This window comes from Ambystoma mexicanum, chromosome 7p (assembly GCF_040938575.1).
Source record: "Ambystoma mexicanum isolate Mex_15411 chromosome 7p, UKY_AmexF1_1, whole genome shotgun sequence".
Taxonomy (NCBI): domain Eukaryota; kingdom Metazoa; phylum Chordata; class Amphibia; order Caudata; family Ambystomatidae; genus Ambystoma; species Ambystoma mexicanum.
The window spans coordinates 551,155,860-551,171,767 of record NC_090939.1 but is presented as its reverse complement, the minus strand read 5'-3'; positions in this window follow the sequence as shown (position 1 = coordinate 551,171,767).

Genomic DNA, 15,908 nt, shown 5'->3' with positions numbered 1-15,908 from the left:
GCGCTCCTCCGAAGAGACCAAGAGCACCTGCTCTGAGGTGCTGAGGTGTAGCCTTATACTGAGCCTGTGTTGATTGTCCCATGGATGCACAGGGGGCCTTGGGAAGAGAAGTAAACTTTAGTAGTGGTGGAACTGCCTTTGAATTCAATTCTTGCTTTGATGTAGCCGAGCAGATCTACGGTGGCTCTGCCAAAGACCGTCGGCTTCTGTCTGGTGGTTCTAATTTCCACTTGGTCTCACCCCATCATCTCTTTATACGTATTTATGGGGAGGATGGTGAGATCTGAACCTGAGTCGGCCATCACTCGTGTCTCCATGCCATCCACTTTCACTGTGCAGTGAGGTTTTTCTCTCCCAGCGTGGGGTGCTTTGACCATGATGACCATGGGTTTGTCGTGTAGCTCGTCGTCTTCACTTGACTCTCTGTCACCATTGACGCAGGTGATGGTTTTTCCCCGCCATGTGCAGCCCGGGGTGACATGACCGAAGCATCGACATTTTGAACACTCCTTGTTCCTGGTGGGGCAGTCAGGATCATTCGCCATGTGCTTGGTGCTGGCGCATCTGTAGCACTTTGGTGCATCTCTTTGCCTGGGACCTTTGTCTCTGGGGCTGTCGCGTGGCTGTCTTTCTTTGCGCCCTTTCCATTGCAGCGCGGTTATTTCGGGTACGGGGGATGGACTCCCGACTTCTTTGCACCTGCTTGAGGTCTCCTCTTTGGCTCTGGCAATTTGGATGGTCTTGTCGAGATCCACTTCCTTTTCCTGAATGAATGTATCCTGCACCTTCCTGGAATTTGTGTGAACTGCCAGCATGTCGCAGATGACTTGTTCTGCATTGCCGCAGAACCGCATAGAGATGCAAGTTCCCTCATCCTGGTGATGTAGTCATCTTCTGGCTCGTTGCCTTTTTGCTTGTGAGTGTAGAACCTCAGTCTGTGCAGCACCATCTTATTGGTGAAACGCTTCACGATGCAGCGGATTGCCTCCTTGTATGCATCGTCCCCTTCGCCTGCTGCGGGCACGGCCTTTAGTCCTGCAAAGATGCGCTGCCCTTTGACCCCGATTGCGTTCAGCAGCATCGCCTTCTTCCTGGCCAGTGTGTACCCCATTCCGCCCACCACCTCCAGGTACATGGAGAAAAGTGGTTCCCACTGCTGCCATGGAATTGCCGTGGTTCCAGCCGAGGGGAGGAATGTGGGGGATGGCATGGCACCTTGCATGGCGGGCCCACAGTGTTCTGTATCCTCATCGCCAATTATGTGGTGGCCTGAAGAAAGACAGGACACAGGCTGTGTTGAACCACAGTGTTTATGGACACCTTCAGTAACTCACTCAACTAGGGATGGGCAGAGTCCAGGGGCAGGGGCATAACAGTACTCACTCAGGTACGCAGTCTCTTTCATACAGTTACTTCACTGCAAGTTTTGTGTGTCAGGGATGCACACATCACACATCCAGAGCACCCAGGTTGCTGCCCTCAGCCATGGCATTACACTCTGGGTGTGTTGCCCTCAGATGTCAGGGCCTGGGAGCATCTAAGCTCCAGATTCAGGAAAAGCAGTGGGGCGGTGCATTCACAGCACTGCCCGCCGGATTGTGAGCTCTGCATGTTCCTCTGCGCTTCTCGCTCCTAGATCTCGCGAGATCACCTTCCCGCAATCTCGCAATGGGAAGTCCCCACATACGGGTTAGAACAATTCCAAAACACACCAGATAAACACATGTAGGTGGCTATCCACTCACAAAGATCTGTGTATTAGTGTGGGTTAACACTAGACCTAACATTGGAAAACAAGTAACTGACACAAGAAGTCCTTTTCAAAGATGAAACAAGGTGGATTCAAATGAGAAGCCCCATTTTATTTCATGGCTGCTGTTTAGTTTAGCTCAACAACCACAATGTATTGCAATAGTTTTACCCACACAGGCGGCGGATGATATAGTTAGCCAAGATTGCGTGTGGTCAAACAAACCTAATTTAGTCTTATTCTTTCTACAGTGCAACCAGTACCCTCCAATGTAGAACCACCATTACACAACATCAAGGAAAAAAACACACACATCTCACATCTCACAGGTCTTGAAGCGGAAGTAGTGGTCAAACCACCTCTGTGGTAAAATAATGGTTTAATTAATGGTTACTGAGTGATACATAACTCAACCTAATTGATGAACTTGGAGTGGTTGGGACCGAGTACCAAAGAAGCAAATGCATGGTTGGTTAACAAATGATTAGATTATTTATCAGTGGAGTCATCTTTGGGAAAGCTAAAATCCTCCGCTATTTGTAAGGACAAGTGCTAAGCAGAAGTTTGGAATTGCAAGACGCAATGTTTGTTACATTGTGGAATATCTTAAAGCCAAATCAGGAGTGAAAATACCAGCAGAGCTATACAATATCACTGCATGCTGTATGTTAGCGTGTAGGGCATATTGTCCTGATGGCCATCCTTCAATGCTTGTAGAATGTTGGTGCATGCTGAATGACTGACAACCGAGGAGAAATGTGGGCTAATTGTTCTATTGAGTGTTCTTAGAAAGTTAGAGGAGTCTGAGAAATTTTGAAAGATGCTGACAAGTGGGTGGGCTACTGTATTATAGACTAAGAATACATGTAAACGGTAAAAGTAAAGAGTATATATTAAACTAAACTAAAGAGGTTCTCAGCTGGTCATTGTCTAGGAACCATCATAGTTACAAATGTGGTCATGAGTGGACTATATCCCACAAGGGAATCCAAGAAGTATTGTGCTGGGGAGCAAATAAGTAGAAAGAAGTCACCAATGTGCTAACTACCCTCAGCCAGGTGAGGTGCACTTTAGTGCTGACAGGGAAGAGGTCTGCAGTGGCAAGGCAGATTTTGTTACAGATGCCAGGTAGAAGCGCAGCTAGTGAGTAAAGGTCGCTGAATAATAGGGAAACACGTGGACCAAGTAGGTGAGGTACTAGCTCAGTTCAAGGGATAGGTTAATCTGTCAGGAATCAGAGCAGTCCAGGCCTTAGAGAACACCGTACAAAGGAAGCAGAGTTGCATTAAAGTGCAAAGCAGCACTAGCAGAGCAGCCTACAGGGCTGTCAGAAGATGTGGTGAGGCCCGGGGCAAAACATTTGGTGAGGCCCCCTTACAATTTTTTGCACTCGGCCAGCGGCGGCACATCCGCAAACTGGAGACTCGAGAAATCTACCTTTGAGTTTGTGTGCAGGATCCCAAATATGGTTTATTACTACAACTCCAAATCAACTACAGCAAAGTTAGATTTCTCTAGTGAAGAAAGGTTCATGCCAGACTAACTTTTTTATCATATGAATAAATATATATAATATGGCATGACCTTTCCACTGCGCCACCTCCAATTCTCTGAGGGTTAGTCACTTTTCCAAGCAAAGAGTTGAGGGCAGATCTCTTTCTTCGGCTTGGGCCTCCCTCTGGAAACAGCCTCCCTGACTCGCTGAAACTTGAGGAGAACCATCTCTGGTTCCGGAAGAACCTCAAGACCTGTCTCTTTCCTTCTGCCTCTCTCTTCCTCTACCTTGCTGATCACCTGCCTGATCCATGCACTGGTCACCTGGTCAAGCTCTGAATTCAGGCCCAGGTCCCTGCCTGTCCTGTTGCAATCCCGCACTGCCTCTTGGCTCCCCTGCACTTGTGGTCTGTATCTGTAACCCTACAGTCCCCGCTCTTGCTCTTATTCTCCACCCATTGGCTGCACTTATGAGTATCCACACTTGCCACCCGTTGGCTGCACTCTTGTTTCTCCTTTGTTACTGCACTTCTGCATCCTACCCCACCCTCGGCACTTCTCCCCTCCCCCCTTCCCTGCTCTTGCGCGATCTGAATGACACAAGGCCTAGTAAGATCTGTGTTTTGTCCTACTCTTTTGTTTCTTCCTCCTTGCCTTGTCGCGCCTAGAAACACTTGTGTACAGGCACGTTATAAATGCCATATCATATCATTAAGGAGCACCCTGCCCCCGTGTGCGCATTAAAACACACATCATACACAGTGACAAATGATGTACAGTGGAGGCTGGTACATTTCTGAACTTAAGAGGCTTAAATGTTTGTGCCAATTAGGCAGGATCAACAGAGCACAGTGAGGGAGCCCAAACCAAACAAGGGTTGCTTGAGGGGGGTTCTCACTCCCAAGAAAATGTTTGAAACATTGGGTTAAAAGTATGCATTTTACAGCACTTTCTTTGCAAAATTGGGTAGAAATCCATACAGTTTGCAATTGGTTTTGTATGGAAGCACATGGAAATTCCCAATAGTTGCAAATCACAAATTGTGCATAGGAACATTTTCCAATACATGTCATGCCGCCTTTCCATGCGAGATGTGCTAGTATAAAAATATATTCATGCTGGCTGTTCTAATTATGTCGATGCAGGCTGCTTCAATATATGCCATTATTACCATGTACGGACTCCCAGCCAGTAAAAATGCCATGCCACAGAAAGTATATCCAGGTTGACTGTGTACCATAAGTGTTATTACTGGCTAGATTGGCCTACATTCAATGTGGGCCAATTTAGCCAAGTAGTATGCTTGCTTTAACCTTGATGCATAGTCCTGTGCATCAAGGGTAAAGCAAAAAGAGCACTGGCAATGTTTGGGCATTCATGTAGGCATGGGAAAGGCACTTCTGTATTGGTATTAGCTGGCCATTGATAGTGCCAGTGCAAAATGGTTTGAGTACCTGAGCAGCTAATAGCAGTGCCTGGTAAATGCCTCATACTTATACACAAGCCAAAACTGTTGGCTTTGCCAATGCTTATTTTTAAAAGAACTTCAGGGAAAGACACGCATGGTGATTTAAGTTGAGTGGCCAAAGGCAGACCTGATTAAGACATTTTTATTACACCAGTTACGTGTTTACAACTCCAATGAAGTCATGAATTCTCAGAAGACTCGTTTGAGGAAACACTTGCAGGCACATTGAGGGCAACGTTTGATGGCAAGGCATGTTTAAAACTAGCTCACATATTTCCAGGGAGGAGGTGTTTTGGGTTTGGAGGGCAGGAACTGGGTGAGAATTGCCATAGGGATTAGCATGGCCATGAGAAGTCATTTCACTGTTAGTACCTGCATTCATATCCACACATGTTTAGGTAATTGAACTTGTGATGTGGGGTTAGCACTTGCATGCTAGGGGAGTGATTAGAAGGGAAGTGGTGACATGAGATATCTCATTCTCACAGCAGTCCTTAAGTGTGACGTTTCAGAAATGAAGGCAAGAGGTAGCTGCTTGTAACATTGAAGCTTCTCCAGAATAGTCTCAATTGAAATCTGGAAAGATGTTAGGTGCCCCCACACAAGGAAGTTTGCCCCTTCCTCACAGCCTCTGACGTCAGCACCTCTCCCAACATTTGAAGTGTTAGTCCCCTTTCCCCCTGACATTTTAGCCTAGGTGCATCTCTGATGCCATGAACCCACCCCTTAATGAAGTGGCCCCCAGGCAGGCTACATTTAGGGGTGGTGCTGAACACACACTCACAAAAAACACTTTCACCCATGCATTCATCCACTAGTTAAACAACTCTATACATGCATGTATACATAAAACCAAACACAGCATTGACACAAACACCAACATGTACGCATGCATTCATACATACACATATACATTCTAATTTAATTTAAATACACATATACACTTTTCATTTAAAATAAAAAAACACTTACCTTAGCTCCATGCACCCTTAAAAAGCATCCACGCAGCCGACACCTAGACATGCTGCCTGACAAGAGAGAACTCCTCTCCCATCAGTCAGCTTGATCACGCTGACAACATGAACACACTGGCTGACAGGAGAGGAGTCCTCTCCTATCAGTCAGCGTGGTCATGCTGAGCAACGAGAACACACAGACTGACAAGAGAGAACTCCTCTCCCATCAGTCAGTGTGGTCACGCTGAGCAACGTGAACACACTGACTGACAAGAGAGAACTCCTCTCCAATCAGTCAGCGTGATCACGCTGACAACTGAACACAGTGATTGACAGGAGAGGAGTCCTCTCCTGTCAGTCAGCGTGGTCATGCTGAGCAACGTGAACACACTGACTGACAAGAGAGAACTCCTCTCCCATCATCCAGTGTGGTCAAGCTGAGCAATGTGAACACACTGACTGGCAAGAGAGAACTCCTCTCTCATCAATCAGCGTGATCACACTGACAACATGAACACACTGACTGACAGGAGAAGAGCCCTCTCCTGTCAGTCAGAGTGGTCATGCTGAGCAATGTGAACACATTTACTGACAAGAGAGCACTCCTCTCCCATCAGTCAGCGTGTTCACGCTGAGCAACGTGAACATACTGACAAGAGAGAACTCCTCTCCCATCAGTTAGCGTGATCACACTGACAACATGAACACACTGACTGACAAGAGATAACTCCTCTCCCATCAGTCAGTGTGGTCACGCTGAGCAATGTGAACACACTGACTGACAAGAGAGAACTCCTCTCCCATCAGTCACTGACTGACAAGAGAGAATTCCTCTCCCATCAGTCAGAGTGGTCATGCTGAGCAATGTGAACACACTGACTGACAAGAGAGAACTCCTCTCCCATCAGTCAGCGTGGTCACGCTGAGCAACGTGAACACACTGACAAGAGAGAACTCCTTTCCCATCAGTTAGCGTGATCACACTGACAACATGGACACACTGACTGACAAGAGATAACTCCTCTCCTGTCAGTCAGTGTGGTCAAGCTGAGTAACGTGAACACACTGACTGACAAGAGAGAACTCCTCTCCCATCAGTCAGCGTGGTCACGCTGAGCAACGGGAACACACTGACTGACAAGAGAGAACTCCTCTCCCATCAGTCAGCGTGATCATGCTGACAACATGAACACACTGTCTGACAGGAGAGGAGTCTTGTCCTTTCAGTCAGTGTGGTCACGCTGAGCAACGTGAACACACTGATTGACAAGAGAGAACTCCTCTCCCATCAGTCAGAGTGGTCATGCTGAGCAATGTGAACACACTGACTGACAAGAGAGAACTCCTCTCCCATCAGTCAGCGTGGTCACGCTGAGCAACGTGAACACACTGACAAGAGAGAACTCCTTTCCCATCAGTTAGCGTGATCACACTGACAACATGGACACACTGACTGACAAGAGAGAACTCCTCTCCTGTCAGTCAGCGTGGTCACACTGAGCAACGTGAACACACTGATTGACAAGAGAGAACTCCTCTCCCATCAGTCAGCATGATCACGCTGACAACATGAACACACTGATTGACAAGAAAGAACTCCTCTCCTGTCAGTCAGTGTCGTCACGCTGAGCAACGTGAGCACACTGACTGACAGGAGAGGAGTCCACTCTTGTCATTCAGCATGTCTACGTTGTCAGCTGAATAACGAGAGGCAGCAGAGCTCACCTCTGAGCCCTGCTGTCTCCCATTATTTTGCTGTTTGTTGCGTAGGCAAACGGCTTCACAAGAAACAGCAAAATCATTGCAGGGGCAGCACAGTCCCCCATGTGAATAAAGGACACGGGAGACTGTGCTGCCTTCCACTTAGGAGAGGGGGCCGTGAGGCCCCCAGCAAGCACGAGGCCCGGGGCAGTTTGCCCCCCCCCGTGAAGTACACCCCCCCACCCCCCCCCCCCCCGTGACGGCCCTGCCAGCCTACTGCAGTACAAAATGGAATCAGGAATTTGGTTAAAACCCAAGGTTGCCCAGTGTAGTGAGGTAGGCAGAGCTCTGAGGCAAGATGTTTGGGATACATTTTCTGCTGGAGACAAGGAGGGCTATTGATTTATAAAGTGAAGATTATCACTTGCATTGCCACTGCTGAGGGTCCTCATAAGCATAGAGCACAGGCAGCAGAGATGGAGGCAGCATATCATTATGTGTCCAGCTACTTACAGGCACAGATTGCTGTGGACATCTACCTACATTGGATATAAAGTTATGTTGACAAGCCCATGCCTACATGCTCTCTGTGTGCCGCTGCAGCTGTGCTGAAAACATGGAACTGTGGAGCTCTACTCAGGCTGAAGTCTAGGGGCAAATGATGATGTCCTAGAATGTTGTGGCAGCAGGCTAACAGTCATTTCTTTACTTTAGTGGAGGTTATTGTGGAAGTAAACTCTTTCTCAGGAAGGGGGAAATATATGACAAAACGGTGCTTCATTGGAAGCTTCGGTGAGGTTGGTGATAAAATATTTGCTACCTATGACCCCTCTGTACTGCCTGAAAAATTTCTTTTTACAATGTTTGCAACCTGGGGATTATTGACACTCGAGATTCATAACATTGACGGAGGGCCTTATTAAATGCTTCGTGGCACTGGGCAGGCTCCTTATTAAGGTGCTGTGTATGGGAGTTGCAGCTTCTAATTCGGCAAAGGTATAGATGTTGCATTTGCTTCTATCATGGAGGATGTTGCCAATAAGCTTCACATCATCCTCTTACAGATTCTGTTGGCATGGGTCCATGCCAGGATGCACGATAGGGACGCTCTGACTGATATGGAGATGAGTCTCTCCAGGCCATTTGGGAAAAAATGGTGTCCAAGGCAATAACAATCACTAATGCCGCTCAATCATCACAATACCTTTTTTTGGTAGCCTCTAAGTAAGGGCTGTATGAGTGGAGTGCCTGCCGTGTATCCATGAAATGACTCAGGGTTAGGAAATGCTGAGGTCAGGCATTTTAAGTAGTCTGGTTAAATTAGTTTGGGGTGAAGTTGGGGCTGTTTTTCCCTTATTAGGAATTCCAGCTAGAGGTTTGATGCCACTCTCACATTGGCAGGTTGTGGTCCCTGTGTTATGTTAGGTTACTTGATAGGTGCATAGCGCTTTACTGCCATTGTTTTGGATTCAAGGTACTTTGGGATGTGTGGCTCTTGGTCAAACTATAGTACACACATGCATGAACATAAATAGAGCATTACTTGCATGCAATCATAGAATCTGTAATTAAATAGACATGTTGTATTATTCACAGAGATGAATTGTGTAGTGTCATTATATTAGCCATAGTATGTAGATTGTCTATGCACAGGGTGGAATTCTATGTCAGCGAGTATGTGACTGCTGGACCAAATATTTTGTAACACCAGCTGTATGTTACAGGGTGCAATGCCAAGATGAAGCGTATAGTGAGAATAAGTGATTCTCTCAATCCCAATATCATCTGTCTACAGTTGAGGGCTCTGCAATAATTTCCATGCAAAGCAAATGCACAATATTTGCACATGCTTAATAATTAAGATGCAATCACATGCCCGTTTCATGCACATTTGCTCAACGTGTTAATAACACATTGCAATGAATATCCACTTGACAGGTATTTCCCAGTCCCACTATAGTATAAACACATATGAGTAAGCTCAGTAGAAAAGTCACTGTTTCACATGCGATGGATATAAAATGGCAATATCACAATGGGAATAACAAGACCACCCATATCGTGAAAAATCATTTCTGAAACATGATATTAGAAGCAAACCTTACATATGTTCTGTAGCATGTCATCATTTGGGAAACATGGGTGAAGAGCATAGCAGTGTAAAGCATATTTATGAAGGAGTGTATCTCTAAAATCTATGTTTTATGGTGTGTCTTCTCTGGAGAGTTAGCCCCAGGAACAGCATGTTACTATTGGAGTATCTTGTTTGCCCAGGGGTATAAGTGTACCTAAGGGTATGGCCTAGGTACAACAGTAGGCTCATTATTGGAATACCATTGGTTTTCCAAAGTGTATTTATGCACATTATATTGACCTCAGTACCAGGAGGTACCCGATGCCAAGTTGGTGTATCTGTGAAATCTGAGTGATACATATGTTTGGTGACTTGGTTGTGTTCAATCTCTGATGCATGCAAGAGTGGTGTGTCACATGGCATGGAGTGGTTGTTGATATGGATGCATAAAGTTCCCAATGCATGCCTGTGCCTATATTTTGCTGTGTGACATGGAATGTATGTTCAACTTCATTCATCTATGTTCAACTTGATTCATATGTAGATGTGTGGCTGTCTGCTAAGGTTATGTGTCTGGTGGCATGGATTGTCTTGTAACATTTGTATTGTGCTGGGAACATTAGGTGTAGAGTGTTCATTGTCTCACCTCTGGTGTGAAGTAGATGTGTGAGTAGTTAGTGTCTGAGTGGAAGACTGGCTAGGTCGGTGTGCCTTCAGTTGAGCCCATGGGGTAGGTGCAACCCCAATACATGGTGTGAGGGATTGAGTTGGAGCATAATGGAGCACAGATTAAAATATAATGCCATGCATCCATATGATGCAGGATAGCTCTCCTAGTTTGATTGTTGTGCCCCTTGGTTCTCTGCTTTTGGCTGCAGTTTGCCCATGATGTCTTCCTTCTGTATGTTGTTAGGAAATAGGTCACATGTCGGATGGAGTTTTGGATGCTGTCTATCTGGGTGTTTGACATGTCTCGATTTTGGACATTTTTGGGAAGCAAACGATATAGCATTTCTGTTTTTTTCCTGTAAAGAAGGGCGATACTGTATCTTTGTTTGCTTTATGTTTCTTCTTGATGGCCATCCATGAATGCTAGTAGAATGTTCGCAATGTTAACTGCATGACAGGTCAGTGGCATTTCTGGTGCATGGACTGAGTGAATATTCACAGAAAATCAGCTAGGCCTCAGTAGTGAATCAGGTAGGCCACTGCAAGGTCTCACTTTAATATTGACTATGAACACCAAGAACTTCCAAAATACTGTACAGAAATCTAACCTTGGATTTTCTACAAGAGATTAACAGCTATTCTGAGGCTAGAAAGCCATCACACAACTATGTAGTCACAACAGATTAATGTATGATATCTGAAATAAAGACTATGTTGTGTTCTATGGGAATGTTAAGGCAGAGTTGCTATAATTAGGGATTCCAGAGCCACTTTTTAGGGCCCCTCAACTTTTTTTTATTTCACTTCTATTTTTGTGGATCATTGACCTATTTGTTTGGTCGGGGGACTTCTCCTGAAGTCCCAATACCATTTAAACCCTTTGTGCATTACTTAAGGTATGCAGTATTGAGTCACCCACAAGACACTCAATCCCAGTGGTGCCTTTCAGGGACCCCATTTTTTAACCATGGTGATTACCTCAACCTAAATTAATTTTAGGGAGTCGGTTCATGGCCGCTGTACTTCAGTATTGATTTAATAGAATTGTTAGCCTAATGAAACGTATTGGTAGCTATTGAGGCACCAATGTATTTTGTTCACTCCTGATTTCTGCCATTTTGTATTTTACAGATTCCTTTGTTCTGTACAAGCATGTAGCTGGCTCCAAATGACGGTACTTGCCATGTGGGTTTGTTGTGAGCCCTCAAGGTAGCCTCCATATTGTTTCTTACTTGTTTTGGCAAGTGTACGTCTGTGGACTCTCCATCTCAGAGCCTGTGGTAGTGGCATAGGGTGAGTGGCAGTTTTACTTATCAAGCAGTATGGTAGGCGAGTGACCTTTTGCACTGAGTCCTGTATAGCCAAGGGTGGGCTGGCCATTGGCTTTACCTGCTGCCTGTTCTCCCTCTTGACTCTTGTTCTGGAACGTGTACGAAGAAAGTCTACTGACCTGCTGGAGAAGTTTTCCCAGTAAATCACACTGGTTTGTGAATTTCAAACCATCACTTTCCCATACTGGCTGCGTGTATTGGTTTGGGCATATCCTGGTATGGGTTTCCTGCTCCTGGGAGACCTTTTCAGGCTTCCTGTGTCCTCCTGCTGCCTCCACTTGTGAGTTGGTGTGATCTTTATTTGTATTGCCATGGTCTTCTGCCTTCATGCTGGAAGCTCCCACCGGAAGGGTGAGTTTTGTGACAACAACACCCCACCTTGTCTGCTCAATTAGATGTCCTGTGTTGTCCCCAAACATTATCCCCATGTTGGAATCTTTTTCTGCTGGGTTGTCACGTTTCTTTGCTTACTAAGCATTGGAAAGCCATCTTCATGGTTAACTTTGTTGTCCTTCCAGAGTACACCATGGCAGATTCTTCTCCCCTGGCTTTGATGTAGCCTTTTTTGGAAGAGCGTTGATTCTTCTTTTCCATTGTGGGGGTCTTTGGTCGCTCAGTTTCAGACCTGTACTGAGACAGGTTGTTTTGTCATGCTGGAGTCATTTCTGCCAAATATGCCCGATGAGTTCTCTTCTCTGGTGGGCACTTCTTTTTCATATTCAGAATCAGGGGATCCTCTGGTTCTTGTTCAAGGTTCTTTGGATGCGAGTCGCAACCATATTTCCCAGTGACTTGCACTAGGGCTCTGAATGCATAGCTGCAACTCTCAGTGTGCTTCTGGTTTTTCAACAGACCTCTGGATCCCTTCATTTGGGTCACCTCTGGTCCTATCTGGGATTATTTGGACGTACTCTGGACCTGTTCGTTATATCTGCATTTTACCTTCATTTTCTGCATACAGGAGGATGATCTGCTGATTGTGTTCCATTGACTTCTATATTTACATACCTTGGAACTCTCATAAAGTATGTTTAGGGGTATTTTTCTGCATGTGGGCATGTGTCCTGGGCCCACAAGGGATTCAGGGAGTTCTAGGCCAACTACTAGAATTTAAGGACTCACCTGTAATAATAAATGCACGTTTAAATGTATGCTCGTCTCTCCCTTCGAAGTAAACAACTGCATGCACTATAACTCATTTTAGGGTCTGTGTGCTATGTGTTCTGTGATTAAATTCCAGTAGTAACAGCACCTACAATGCATCCTTAATTTTTGGAGGCATTTTGATGTGTGAAGACCGTGTTTTTCACAATTTAGTCCTGTTTTTCAATGAGGATGTTTGCATTTGGAGTATTGTAATACTAGATGCTAGAGAGCCATAATTCATCTGGATTGTTGGCATTGGACGTGTGCGCCTGGTTATTTTTCAAGTAGGTTGAGGCTGGGCAGGTGGCAACAGACCTGCCCAGACTTTTGGATCCAGGATACAGTGGGGTCATGATTAATACACATGTTAATCCTTACAATAGGACGGCCTTGGAACAAACAGTAAGCCAAACAAGAGCAGTTGGTCGAATTCATCTAGGGAGGCAGTTTGGTAAAATTAACAAAGGTTTCTTTATTAAATGCTTGCCAACATACAGTTAAGAAAGCACTCAATGTCTCCAGGGACATCGCCTTCCAAGCCCGCATTCAGTTCAATGCAAGCCCTGCATTGGAAATGGGGTTACCCCAGTGGCCTGTAGACATTTATTATCCCAATGCAGTCCATAACACAGCCAGTGACTGCATTGTTGGCTGTCAATGTCTGGCGAATGGTCACCGTCTTATTGCCCATGAAGATGTTTTAATCCTTCATACAAATGTTGTGTTTAGTGCCAACTTGAAAGATGTAATTTATTATGGTGCCAAGATGGGGGCTCAAAATCTACTTGGGGCATGCCATTCTGGATGCAGTGGATGACAGTGGCAGCCTTATTCGAATGCATTGTAGGCCTGGCCCCTTCATCAAATCACTGATGCTTCCTGTGCACACACAACTAGTGCAGGAGATAAGATGTTGGTATTGACAGAGCCACACATTCTGCACATTGCGAAATGATTGTTGATTCCACCACAGCCCTGCCGCTTTGTGCTGTGGTGTTAACAGTGCTCAGAAGTACATTATGTACCAACCTTCTGCCAACTCAACAACTTCTAGTTTTCCAACGGGAAAATAAAAAAAACAATAGTAATGAGATAAGCATTGTAACTGGTGTGAGCGCAATCTCTCCCTATCAGATGAAGAACAGAGCCGGGCAATGATCTTTTGAGAGTTACTATAGAATTGAACGAGATCATGCCAATGTGTGTGCAAATCCTCTGAGTGCTTTATTTCCTATAGCAAAACAAATGCAGTGATGGCTGCAAGGTTTCAAATACATCTTAACCTCTGGCATTGCTCTGGGCAACACTGCAGATCATTATTCTTCACCTGACAAGCCATTACAAAAGGGGGAAGGCCCTATGCAAATCAGGCTTGGTCCCACCCACAAAGACGAAGTCCAGCCCGAAATGCCAGTCACATCCCTGTGACCAACAGGTGGCCTCGAGGGTTTGGAGGGTTGCCCAGAGCAATGCCAGGGGTTAAGATTAAGTCAAACCTTCCAGCCAGCACCTCTTTTGTTTTTACTATGGTTTTGGGATGGTATGCCCAGTCCTGGGCCCTGTGTCTGCGGGGTCTAGAGTTCCAAGCTACTCTTCACTGATGACGCACAGTGAGGCCAAAGCATGCCTGGGGATGCTTTTGGTCATGTGCAGGCAGGATGCGACCAAGCGGTTTGGGGTGGGACCAAGACTGCTTTGAATATGGTCTTTTGCCTTCTGTAATGGTTTGGCAAGTGAAGAACGATGGTCTGGAGGGTTGCCCAGAGCAATGCCAGAAGTTAAGATTATTTCAAAACTTTAACCGTTTTACTACAGTACCTTATTTCCTGACATACTAAATTCGTTTTTTCTGCATACTGTAAACATTTCTATACACCGTTCAGTTTAAACTTATAATGATGTAGTGCACAGTTGAATACCTTTGTTAAGAAATTAATCTCTACAGAAAATGCATACATATTCCACACACACCTTTTTTTAAAAAATATATTCGTGTTTCGTGCTGGACAAAAGCTGGCGCATACATTAACATACAAGAAAACCAGCTTTGACTTTTCGTACAGGCTCATAATAAGCAATACAACGTCATCTATACAGAGATTTGAGAAATGTGGCCATCGGTTCTTGCATTTCAAAAGAACACATTGATCCTAAAAAAGAGAAAATGTATTTTACCACAATGCAGTGACAATCCATGACCCTTCACATTGTCACTGTATGACAATGCACCAGAACATTGTGTGCTTTCAATGTCACCGAACAGTCACGTGCATGACAAGAAGCAACAGATTTCAAGGGAGCATCTTATTTAATCATATGTCGTGAATTGTTGGGGAATTCTGTAGTCGGAATTTTTCACGGCAGAAACGTGTCTTGTGTTTGGACGTATACCATTGTACAATGCAAAAAGGCATGCCAGGGTAGGCATTATTTTTAAAGATTGTGAATTGTCTCACGCACTGAATGCGATTTAGCACTCATCGAGCCATTGAACAATTCTAAGTAATTGTTTCTATATTAAAACAAAAAAAAATAGATGTCCTTGTATAACTATTATGTGGCGTTGCCCACGGGTTTTTATCGTCACTTTAACGGAGGCTTACAAGACGCCATTTTGCGGTCCTTATCAGATAACACTGGCGTGTGTGCGCACGTGCATTGCCGTTTTATTGTCGTCCCTGATCTCTAGTAAAAAAAAAATGGGTCATGTCTGCAATGTTAACTATTTGGTATGAGTTAGGGGCATACCTAAATTAAACATGTCTGAAACAGAAGCATTTTAGGCAAAACTGTTACGCATGAAATATTGACTGAGTATCTTGCAAATAGCCATTACAGTACCCCGAAAACTGAAGGTAGATGTCCCCTGTGTCCCGGAGTAAGAGAGTCTATCAGTCACTTCCTTGCATCTGTCATACTTATACCCATGGAAGGGGCTAGGACAAGGAATCTTAATGAGGCTTTGCAGCTTTGCAAATCACGCATCATTAACCTGTGTCTTTTACAGTAGCAAGTACTGAGGGAGAGCCTATGCAAGATCAGGCCATTTGTTATCATCGGCAACCGGATGGAATTAAATTAAATCGCGATATCTTATTGGCAATGCAATATGGTGAAGGTACTTTTTATGTGGCAGTTTGGTATTCGTTGGGAAGGGATATGTCTATGGATTGTGATCAGGCACCTGCTGGGTAGGTTATTTCTTTTTAACTAATGCATTATTATGCATCTTGCATTTGCTCCTATGGAAGTTTATATGCATGCATTATTTACATACGCTGTGATTTAATATGATGTGTGTACTGGTTGTATGGGCAGA